Source organism: Cordyceps militaris (assembly GCF_000225605.1).
Source record: "Cordyceps militaris CM01 unplaced genomic scaffold CCM_S00001, whole genome shotgun sequence".
Classification (NCBI taxonomy): domain Eukaryota; kingdom Fungi; phylum Ascomycota; class Sordariomycetes; order Hypocreales; family Cordycipitaceae; genus Cordyceps; species Cordyceps militaris.
The window spans coordinates 3,770,633-3,781,904 of NW_006271969.1; positions in this window are offsets into that span (position 1 = coordinate 3,770,633).

The following is an 11,272-nucleotide window of genomic DNA, read 5'->3' on the forward strand; positions in this document are numbered from 1 at the left end:
ATTAGAAATAATATACCTAGTAGTACCTATATTAAATATAAAAGGAATAGTATTATTATTATTATTATTAAAAATAATATTATTATTATTATAAACCTTATTAACTCTTTTTCCTAAATTATAAATATAATTAGTAAATAAAGAATCCTATTTTATTCCTTCTATATTATTAAAAATATAGTTAATATTTTTCTTATTATTATTAGTATATAGGGTTATAATAGTAAATACTATAGAATTTTTAATATCTAAATTAATATTTTTATAGTCTAAATTAATAGTTAAATTAGATTTATTTAACTTATTTCTAAAGGAATATATAGAAGAATTATTAAAATTATATTTACTATTAGTAACTATAACCCTTTCTTCTTTTTCCTTATTATTATAAGGTTTTTTAAACTTATTAAAGTCTTTAAACCTAGTTACTTTAGACTTATTATAACCTTTTGGTTTATTAAAGTCTTTAGTAACCTTATTTTTAAAGCTATAAGGAGCTTTATCTAGATAAAGAAAATAGTGATTTTCTTTATTATAACTCTTAAGCTTATAGTAATTATACTTTAAGCTTTTTTTAGTCTTTTTCTAGGGTTTTTTAATAATATTTATAATTTTAGAATTATTATTATTATTAAAATATTTAAGTCTTTTAGCCTTATCTATAAGGCTAGAAGTAAGAGTATTTATAGTATATAAAAGTAGGTTATTTCTTAAAGCCTAATTTATACTAGATATAAATCCTTTAAAACTTTTATCTATATTTTTAATAATAGATAAAGTCTAGGCTATAATTAATAATAAGCAGCTTAGAAGCTAGAAGAACAATCTCCTATTACCTAGTATATCTAGCACTTACCTATACTATATAACTAGATAGAAGATATATAATATAATAACTTTACCTCTTACCCTATATATACCCTATTAGTCTTAATAGGTTATAAGCCTAATAGCGCTTATATTATAAAAGCTATTAATAAAATAAAAGAATATATTAATTTTATACTAAATTTACCTATTATCTATATAAGCTAATATTTATTATAAAACTTAAGAAATTTATAACTCCTTATATATAGAAAGAAGAAAGACCTTAAACTCTAGTTAATTTAGAGTATATCTAATAAGTCTATTTACTATAAAAATTCTATATAAAGAAAAAGAAATTCTATTACTATATCCTACTTAATAATTTATATATAAACTTTATATACTTATTTTATATATATTATAATATAAATTTACTTAATATAGTTATAACCTTTAAATAAATATACTTATTAAATTACTTATTATAATCTATAGTTTTAAATATACTTATTAAATTATTTATTATAATCTATAGTCTTAATTACTATAAAAGGTATATAATAACTACTTACTTAGTAAGAAGAATTTCTTATTACTTATTTAAATACTTCTTACTTTTAAATAAATATAAAGTATTTAGTTTAAAAAGAAAAACTATATACTTAGCTTATTATCCTCTTTATTATCTTAAAGTTCTACTTCCTTAGTAAGTAATACTATTAATAACTTAATTCCTATATATAAGCTAAGATCTTTTTATAGCTTTATTATCTACTTTATTATTTAATATTATATCTTTAATACTAAAGGAGGTATTAAATATTTTAAAGCTTAAATCTAAAAGTAACTAAGTTAAATAGAAACTAAAGATAATTAATATACTAAGACTTAATAATCTTAATAAATTACTACTAAAAGGCTAAAGAAATAGCTTTATCCTAATTAAGGCTTATAATAGTAAGACTATAAAGAATCTTATTTAAAAATATTAAAACCAATAGGGTATATATAGAGTAAGAGGTAAAGTTATTATATTATATAACTTCTATCTAGTTGTATAGTATAGGTAAGTGCTAGATATACTAGGTAATAGGAGATTGTTCTTCTAGCTTTAGAGCTGCCTATTATTAAAAAATAGAAATAAAACTAAGTCTATACTATTACTTTTATTAATATAAGCCTTAAAAAATATATTTATAGCCTTACTAAGAATAAGATTATAGTATTAAATATAATTATAGCCTTAAAGAAATACTTTAAATTAAAAAGTATTATTATTTTTTAAACTATAGTTAACTATTTCCTAATATTAACCTTTACTTAATATAAATCTATTAAAAAACTTACTATAATACTTATTAATATTTAGACTAAGTAGTAATTTCTTAATAAAGACTTTAAAGTCCTTAAGGCTTTAATAGTATACCTTTTTATTAATAGTCTTAATAAAGAGTTTAACTTTTATACTATTAAGATAGCTTTTTATCTTATTCTAAAATAGATTAATAATACTATTATAACTTTTATAATTATACTTATATAAGTAGTTATAATTATAACTAACCTTTCTAAGCTTAAATAGTAAAATAATAAAAAGTCTAAATAATAAACTACTTTAATTATTATAATAACTATTAAAAGGTATTCTTTTTATAATATAATAAAACCTAATACTATTAAGTACTTTTATTCCTCTTATAAGCTTCTAGGTTATTTTAATAAGTAATATTAAAAGTTATATTCTAAACTTTATTTAGTAAACTTATCTTTTTTATTTTAATAAAATAAAAAGTATTAATACTTAACTAAGAAATATAATAATAAGTATAAATATAAAAAGGTTAGTTTTAAATAGTATATAAGTCTTTTTATAGACTTTAAGCTAGCTTAACTTACTTTTATTATTTTTTAAAACTTATAATATTCTAATTAATTTAAAGTAAATAATACTTTTATAGGTATTAAACCTAGATAAGATTTTAGTCTTTCTATATTATTATATTAGAAACTAATACTACTTAACTTAAATATATTTAGCTATATTTTAAGCTATAAGGAACTTATAAAGAACCTATCCCCTTATTTAGGCTTTAATATTTAAAGTCTTACTAGTACTATTTTAAAACCTACTATTTATAGAATAGCTATTATTACTATAAAAAGCCTTAAGATTACTTTAAAATTATATAATAGTATTTTATAAGAAAGTACCTTAATAAGCCTACTCTTTATTAGCTACCTAGTAGTAAAGAATATTATAATAGTCTTTAGTAAAAAAAGAGTAGTTATAATAAAAGATTAAAGGGTTATTCTTATTACCTAGTAAACTACTAAAGTTTATATAATTAACTATATTACTTTAAGTATTAGTATATTAGCCTATATAATAAATAACTTAAGGTATAAGCTATAATATAATTAACTTAAATATTTAGGGGAATAGAATATTATTAAACTTATCTTTATCTTTATTAATATAAAACCTATTAACTAGTATAAATATTATATTAACTATCTTATAAAGAAATAAAAAAAAAGCCTTTATATTTATTTATTTTAAAAGGGAATATATCTTCTTAAAAGCCTTTATATTAATATTATTAATACCTTACCTACCTTTTAAAAAAAGGATTAATATTAAGTTACTATTATTAATAATTATACTAAAATATACTAGTTATTCTTTATTAAAAAGAAATCTTAGCTACCTAATATAATACTAAATTTCTTAAAGATATAAGAATATTTAGAATATAAATACTACTTTATCTAGCTAGATTAAAGAGGGGAGAATATTATAACCTAGTTTAAAAACTCTTATATTTTTTTAAGTATATACTTATAGTATTTTACTACTAATTAGTATTAATAGAATAGTATTACTAAGGTTAAGAATAAGATACTATAAAATAAGCTTTTTTTTATTATATATTAATTAAAAGTACTAATTAAATTCTAACTAGTTATAGTATAAGTCTATATTACTTTCTAATAGTATACCTTTATAATAAAGAATAATAAACTAATAACTCTTTATAAACTATAGTTTAAAGATAAACCTAACCTTAGTTATTTATAAATTATAAGTAGTTATAAGTAATAAAAGACTTCTTATTATATTCTAAAAATAGTTTTTAAAACTATCCTATATATCTTAATAATATAAAAGCTAAACTAACTATATTATCTTAAATACTAATAAACTTAATAAACTAGTAATTACTAATAATATTATCTTTTAAGAATAGCTTAATTAACTATTTAAAGATTTTAAATATAATCTTCTTTAGTAGAATAACCTTACTTTAAGCTATAAGAGTAAAACTATATATTACTCTTTAGGTTAATAGGTAATTAGTAAAAAATAAAAATATATAGAAATTACTTTAATTACCTATAACTTACCTACTAGTAGGAACTCTATAGTAAAGTACTATAATATACTTACTACCTTAACTATAAAGCCTAAGTAAATAATACTCTTTATATTCTTTATATTAATAGTATTAGGAATTACTAATAAAGATAATAATATTTATAACCTAGCTAATAATAATAACTTTATTAGCTATTTATATATACTAAATAATAATAAATTTAAACTAATACTATTAGATATTTAATTAATCTTATATCTTATCTTTACTATTAGTATTAATAAGATACTATTTAACCTTTTTAAAATACCCTTATTTTTAACTTTAAATAGTATTATTAAGTAAGAAGAAAGACTTATAATATAGATTAAAATTCTAATTAAATTAGTCTTAATATTCTAAAACTACTAATATATACTTTATTTTAATCTTAATAATATAATAAACCTTATTATATTTAATAACCTTATCTATAATAAAAAACCTATAATATATAAATAGGCTATTCTTTACTTTAACTTATAAAAGTAAAAAGGCTTAATAGTAAATAAGTATAACTTTTTAATAAAGAACTATATTATAATTATAATTAATAGGCCTAAAAATAAGACTATTCTTCTTAGTAAGTAGGTATATAAACTTAAAAGAAGTACTAATAATAAGGTTATTTATTAGAAATCTTAATATATAGTAAAAGGTTTTAATTAATATAAAAGACTTAATTACTATAAAATATTTATAAGTATACTAAAAATTTTAATACTATACCTACTATTAGTAATTATAGCTACCTTAGACTTTAAGGTTAAATAAATAGATATTAAGACTACCTTTCTTTATAATTCTATAAATACTAAAGTCTATATTAAAATACTTAAAGAATATTAAGAAGAATACCTTAAGAAAGTATAAAAGCTATTAAAATCCTTATATAGACTAAAGTAAGCCCTATAAATCTAATATATAACTCTTTATAAAATACTTTAAAATCTTAGCTTTAAATCTATATAGCTTAATTATTCCTTATTTATTTATAAAGATAGCCTAATTATTATAGTTTATATTAATAATCTTCTTATTATTAGTAAAAATAAGGTTATTATTATAAAGATTAAAAAAACCCTATTAAATACCTATAAAATAATAAATATAGGCTTTATTAGCTATTATCTTAGTATTAATATTTACTAAGACTAATATATAAGAACCTTTATACTCTTTTAAAGTAAATATACTAAAGCTTTTCTAAAAAAAGCTAGCCTTTTTAACTATAAACCTTATAACCTACTAATAAGTCTTACTACTAAAAGTATTAAGTAATAACTTGATAATAGGCAGCTCTAAAGCCAGAAGAATAATCTCCTATTACCTAGTATATCTAGTACTTACCTATACTATATAACTAGATAGAAGTTATATAATATAACAACTTTACCTCTTACCCTATATATGCCTTATTAGTCTTAATAGGTTATAAGCCTAGTAGTACTTATATTATAAAAGCTGCTAATAAAATAAAGGAAAGTGTTAATTTCTTACTAAATTTACCTACTATCTATATAAGCTAATATTTACTATAAAACTTAAGAAATTTATAACTCCTTATATATAAGAAGAGGAAAGACCCTAAACTCTAGCTAATTTAGAGTATATTTAATAAGTCTATTTACTATAAAAATTCTATATAAAAAAAAAGAAATTCTACTACTATACCCTACCTAGTAATTTATATATAAACTCTATATACTTATTTTATATATATTATAATATAAATTTACTTAGTATAGTTATAGCCCCTAAATAGATATACCTATTAGATTACTTACTATAATCTATAATCCTAAATATACCTACTAGATTACTTACTATAATCTATAGATTATAAAAGGTATATAGTAACTACTTACTTAGTAAGAAGAATTCCCTATTATTTACTTAAATACTTCTTACCTTTAAATAAATATAAAGTACTTAGTTTAAAAAGAGAGACTATATACCTAACCTATTATCCTCCTTATTATCTTAAAGTTCTACTCTCTTAGTAAATAATACTATTAATAACTTAACTCCTATATATAAGCTAAGATCTTCTTATAGCCTTATTATCTACTTTATTATTTAATACTATATTCTTAATATTAAAGAAGGTATTAAATATCCTAAAGCTTAAATTTAAAAGTAACTAAGTTAAATAAAAGCTAAAGATAATTAATATACTAGGACTTAATAATCTTAGTAAATTACTATTAAAAAGTTAAAGAAATAACTCTATCCTAACTAAGGCTTATAGTAGTAAGATTATAAAGAATCTTATTTAGGAATAAATATAGAACTAGGTCTATACTATTACTTTTATTAATATAAGTCTTAAAGAATATACCTATAGCCTTACTAAGGATAAGGTTATAGTATTAAATATAATTATAGCCTTTAAGAAGTACTTTAAACTAAAAGGTACTATTATCTTTTAAACTATAGTTAACTATCTTCTAATACTAACCCTTATTTAATATAGATCTATTAAGAAACTTATTATAATACTTATTAATACTTAGGCTAAGTAGTAATCTCTTAATAAAGACTTTAAAGTCTTTAAGGCTTTAATAGTATATCTTTTTATTAATAGTCTTAATAAAGAGTTTAACTTTTATACTACTAAGATAACCTTTTATCTTATTCTAAAATAGACTAATAATACTATTATAGCTCTTATAATTATACTTATATAGGTAGTTATAATTATAGCTAATCTTATTAAGCTTAAATAATAGAATAATAAAAAGTCTAAATAGTAAGCTACTTTAGTTACTATAATAGCTATTAAAAGGTATCCCCCTTATAGTATAATAAAACCTAATACTATTAGGTATTTCTATTCTTTCTATAAGCTTCTAGGTTACTTTAATAAGTAATACTAGAAGCTATACCCTAAACTCTATCTAGTAAACCTACTCTTTTTATTTTAATAAAATAGAAAGTATTAATACTTAACTAAAAAATATAATAGTAAGTATAAATATAAAAAGGTTAGCTTTAAATAGTATATAAGTCTTTTTATAAACTTTAAGCTAGCCTAATTTACTTTTATTATTTTTTAAAGCTTATAATACTTTAATTAACTTAAGGTAGATAATACTTTTATAGGTATTAAACCTAGATAAGATTTTAGTCTTTTTATATTATTATATTAAAAACTAATACTACTTAACTTTAGTATATTTAACTATATTTTAGGCTATAGGGAACTTATAAGGGACCTATCCCCTTACTTAGGCCTTAGTATTTAAGGTCTTACTAGTACTATCTTAAAACCTACTACTTATAGAATAGCTATTATTACTATAAAGAGCCCTAGGACTACCTTAAAATTATATAATAGTATTCTATAGGAAGGTACCTTAATAAGCCTACTCTTTATTAGCTATTTAGTAGTAAAGAATACTATAATAGTCTTTAGTAAAGAAAAAGTAGTTATAATAAAGAATTAAGGGGTTATTCTTACTACTTAGTAGACTATTAAAGTCTATATAGTTAACTATATTACTTTAAATATTAGTATATTAGCCTATATAATAAATAACCTAAAGTATAAGCTATAGTATAATTAACTTAAATATCTAGAGGAATAGAATATTACTAAACTTATCTTTATCTTTACTAGTATAAAGCTTATTAGCTAGTATAAATATTATATTAGCTATCTTATAAGGAGATAAAAAGAAAGCCTTTATATTTATCTATTTTAAAAGGGAATATATCCTTTTAAAAGCCTTTATACTAATATTATTAGTACCTTACCTACCTCTTAAAAGAAGGATTAATACTAGGTTACTATTATTAATAATTATACTAGAATATACTAGCTATTCCTTATTAAAAAGAAATCTTAGTTACTTAATATAATACTAAATTTCTTAAAAATATAGGAATATTTAGAATATAAATACTACTTTATCTAGTTAGATTAGGGAGGGGAGAATATTATAACCTAGTTTAAGAACTCTTATATTTCCTTAGGTATATACCTATAGTATTCTATTACTAATTAGTATTAATAGAATAGTATTACTAAGGTTAGGAATAGGATACTATAAAATAAGCTTTTTCCTACTATATATTAATTAAAAGTACTAATTAAATTCTAGCTAGTTATAATATAGGCTTATATTACTCTTTAATAGTATACTTTTATAATAAGGAATAATAAATTAATAACTCCTTATAAATTATAGTTTAAAGATAAACCTAACCTTAGTTATTTATAAATTATAGGTAGTTATAGGTAGTAAAAGACCTCTTATTATATTCTAAGAATAATTCTTAAAACTATCCTATATATCCTAATTAAATATAAAGGCTAAACTAACTATATTATCTTAAATACTAATAAACCTAATAAACTAGTAGTTACTAATAATATTATCTTTTAAGAATAGCCTAACTAGCTATTTAAAGATTTTAAATATAACCTTCTTTAGTAGAATAACCCTACCTTAGACTATAAAAGTAAAACTATATACTACTCTTTAGGTTAATAGGTAATTAGTAAAAGATAAAAGTATATAGAAATTACTTTAATTACCTATAACTTACCTACTAATAAGAGCTTTATAGTAGAACACTATAGTATACCTACTACCTTAACTATAAGGCCTAAGTAAATAATACTTTCTATATTCTCTATATTAATAGTACTAGGAATTATTAATAAAAATAATAATATTTATAACCTAGTTAATAATAATAACTTTATTAGCTATCTATATATACTAAATAATAATAAATTTAAACTAATACTATTAGATATTTAATTAACCTTATATCCTATCTTTACTATTAGTATTAATAAGATACTATCTAACCTCTTTAAAATACCCTTATTCCTAACTTTAAGTAGTACTATTAAGTAAAAAGAAAGACCTATAATATAGATTAAAATTCTAATTAGATTAGTCTTAATATCTTAAAACTATTAATATATACTTTACTCTAATCTTAATAATATAATAAACCTTACTATATTTAGTAACCTTATCTATAATAAAGAACCTATAATATATAAATAAGCTATTCTTTACCTTAACTTATAAAAGTAAAAAGGCTTAATAGTAGATAAGTATAACTCTTTAATAAAGAACTATATTATAATTATAGTTAATAGGCCTAAAAATAAGACTATCCTTCTAAGTAAGTAGGTATATAAACTTAAAAGAGGTACTAATAATAAGGTTATTTACTAGAAATCCTAGTATATAGTAAAAGGCTTTAATTAATATAAAGGACTTAATTACTATAAAATATTTATAAGTATACTAAAAATTTTAATATTATACCTATTACTAGTAATTATAGCTACCCTAGACTTTAAGGTTAAGTAAATAGATATTAAGACTACCTTTCTTTATAGTCCTATAAATACTAAAGTCTATATTAAAATACCTAAAGAATATTAAGAAGAATACCTTAAGAAAGTATAGAAGCTACTAAAGTCCCTATATAGGCTAAAGTAAGCCCTATAGATCTAGTATATAACCTTTTATAAAATACTTTAAAGTCTTAGCTTTAAGCCTATATAGCTTAATTATTCCCTATTTATCTATAAAGATAGCCTAATTATTATAGTTTATATTAATAATCTTCTTATTATTAGTAAAAATAAAGTTACTATTATAAAGATTAAGAAAGCCTTATTAGATACTTATAAGATAATAGATATAGGCCTTATTAGCTACTATCTTAGTATTAATATTTACTAGGATTAATATATAAGAACCTTTATACTCTTTTAAAGTAAATATACTAAAGCCCTTTTAAAAGAAGCTAGCCTTCTTAACTATAAACCTTATAACCTACTAATAAGTCCTACTACTAAAAGTATTAAATAATAGCTAACTATTAAGAATAGCTAGTATACTAAGACCTATAAAGGCCTAATTTATCTTTTTAACTACTCTAAGCCTAATATCTACTTTACTATTAGCTATTACTATAGATTTATAGCTACCCTACTAGTAGAATATATTACTAGCCTAAAATAGCTCTTATAATATATTAAAGGTATTACTAACTATAAACTTATTTTTATAAGACCTAATAAAGGACTTTAAGTCTACTATAATACTAACTATACTAGCTATTAATAAATATATAAATCTATTAGTAGTTTTATTATTACCTTAAGAAGTAGTATTATATCTTAGTATTTAAAGCTATAGAATATTATTATATATTTAACTACTAAAGTAAAGTATATCTCCTAGTATAATATAGCCTAGGAAGCTATTTAGATTTAATAGCTTTATTATATTATTATAAAAACCCTTAAAGAAAAGCCTATTTATATTAAGACTATTATCTAGGCTAATAACTCTAATACTATTACCTAAGCTTCTAGTATCTAAGAATACCCTTATATAAAGTATATAGATATTTAATACTACTAGTTATATAATAAGAATATACTATACTAGTTAAGCTTTAGTTAAATTCTAAATACTAAGAATACTACTAATATTATAACTAAGCTACTACTAAAGCTAGCCTTTTATAAGTATAGGTACTATTTAAGACTATACTAAGTACCTCCTAAGCTATAATTTTCTAGGGGTCTATTCTAAAAGTATTATACTCTTAAGGCCTTTAGTCTTTAGGGTATTACTTACTAGAGCTATTCTATAAGTATTATAGTTAATTAGCTCTATACCTCTAGGGTATTACCCTTTATAAGTATTATAGTAGGCTCTTTATTAGTACTATTAGTATTAGCCTTTAGGGTATTACCCTTTAAAGGCTAGCTAGCTTTTTATTAATACCTTTATTAGTACTAGCCTTTAAGGTATTACTCTCTAAAGGCTAGCTAGCTTTTTATTTACTACTATCTTATTACTTTTAGGATTATTATAGGCTAATTAGTACTAAGCCTTTAGGGTATTACCTTCTAAAGGTATTATAGTAAGCCTTTTATAGTTATAAGTTATAAGGCTTTATAAGTCTTATAGCTATTAAGGCTCCCCTTATAGCCTACTACTATCTTATTACTTCTAGGACTATTATAGGCTAACTAGTACTAAGCCTTTAGGGTATTA